We start from the raw sequence: 2,073 nt of genomic DNA, 5'->3' as shown, positions 1-2,073 counted from the left end.
CCCTGCTCAGTATATGACAAACGCATTCTAAAAAACTGCCCCATTTAGGATAAAAACCTATATACACATATATACACACACACGTATATTGTGCAGGAAGGCACAAGTAAGGATTACCTCAAAGCAAAAATGTGTTTCCACCTCCAGAGCTTTAATCAGGGTTGCCACACTTTGTTTTCATCCCCTCAAAGGTCTGCTCAATCAAAGAACGAGCCTGAGAGTGGGGTCTGTTGAACGGTTCTTGGGTGCAATCCTTTAGCGGCTGGCCATAAGTGGGTTATGATTGTAATGGGATTTTCATGGCATGGGTAGCCTTTATCACCTAACAGGGAATAGCTAGGTGGAGGATAGAGGCTTTCAACATAAATGGGGCAGTTTTTTAGAATGCGTTTGTCATATACTGAGCAGGGATTTCCAACAAATATGCTCAAAACCAGCCCTGATGCATTGCATATTGATTGAATTTGAATAGTCATATTGTTTGTAGCCAAAATAATGTAGTTGTATCTAAGTGGCTCACAATCAGATATTTGTCAGGGCCACTTTATACGAAGAAAAAAAAATTTTCCCCCCAATTTGCCTGATATTTGGCAGTATGGCTTAGTTATGGGACCTCACTGCCCTTCCATGAGCAGATGTGGAAAGTCTAAGGCAGGTAGAGCAACAGCAATGAACACCATAGGATACAGAACAGAACGGGCATCAACAACAACACAAATTACATTGATTTGTCGGACAAAACATAAAACGGGGAATCCATGATGCAGTGGATCTGTAATGGATCCTCATCATGGAAAGGGATCAACATGAAGAGCTGCAGGGCAAGTTGAAGTGGGAACACTGATCATTTTCAAGTGGTGGAAGCTTGCAAGCAGCGTGCAGAGGAAGCAACAAAGGTAGCCGGGCTAAAGCAGCTTGGATAAGGTGTCCAAGGTTGAAAACAAATAGAACCAGTGTTCTTTTCGTCTCATTGCGGACCTCTCTATTAATCTGCTGGTGTGTGGTTGAAGCTCTGCAAAGAGAGAACAAAAAAAGTATTAACATTAAATCAAATACCTCAAAAGAAATTGTGTTCAATAGTAAAAGTAAATGAAATAAGAAAATTCAGGTAGCACAAAACATGGCATTGGCCAAAGACAGATCAAAGAAGTATACAGTATATATATAGCCTCTTGTTTGAGTGATTGCACCTGCGGGGGGCAAATTCTGTCAAGGCAAGAGTGCTTCTGCTGTCCTCGTTGCCTCAGGTGTGATCATGTGGTCTCTTGAAGGGGACTTCTGACAGTATTCTTGAAAGATTCACATGTTTACTGTCTTCCTTTGTCTACATACATTAAAGGTCCAATCTTGTAGAATGAAAGGATAGGATGCATCATCTTTCCATCTTCAAAAGAGAAAATGCCCTTTGAGTGCATCTCCATGGAGATATGGTGGGATAAATATATTGCACACGATGTCCCCCCTCACACACAAACACTGTCTCAGGGACACTTTGTCTTTGCTGCTTTACAAACACTATTTGATCATAATCCACTTGTAGCTGTATTCGCCTGATCAACTTTGCCAGCATCGATAAATGGCATTGATTAAGAAGCAGAGGTAAATCTCTCTGTCAAAGTTGTCTGTGTTTTAGTGCTCTTTTCAAAACTTGCCAATGTAGAAAATTGCATATAATAATTACTAGACCTTTCCTTCAAAAGGTACTGTGAGTGTTTGTGTGTGTGTGGGAGGGAGAAAAAAAAGAGATCGACAAGAAAGAGGCAATTATTTTGAAGGTCTGTATTATACATGAAAGGATGCAGTTTCAGAGGCCTCCTGAGGGGCACATACGGGTAACAGATTTGTCTTCTCTTCCAATTCTTCACAGCTCCTTTCTGCGTACAAGGAAATCAGGCCACGCAGCGGCATACGACTACAGTTTCAATGAGAATTGATGTAAATGCTCCAGTTCACATGCATATGAGCCATTCATATCCTCCTGGTGGGACTAAAATGTGATGACAACCCTGCGAGACATGATCATAAATGCTTCATCATAAAAAAAAGGGGAAACGAAAAACAATAAAACTAAGA

Source organism: Anarrhichthys ocellatus, unplaced genomic scaffold (assembly GCF_004355925.1).
Source record: "Anarrhichthys ocellatus isolate YVR2014 unplaced genomic scaffold, GSC_Weel_1.0 scaffold14, whole genome shotgun sequence".
NCBI classification, from domain to species: Eukaryota; Metazoa; Chordata; class Actinopteri; order Perciformes; family Anarhichadidae; genus Anarrhichthys; species Anarrhichthys ocellatus.
Note: the sequence above shows the minus strand (reverse complement) of the source record.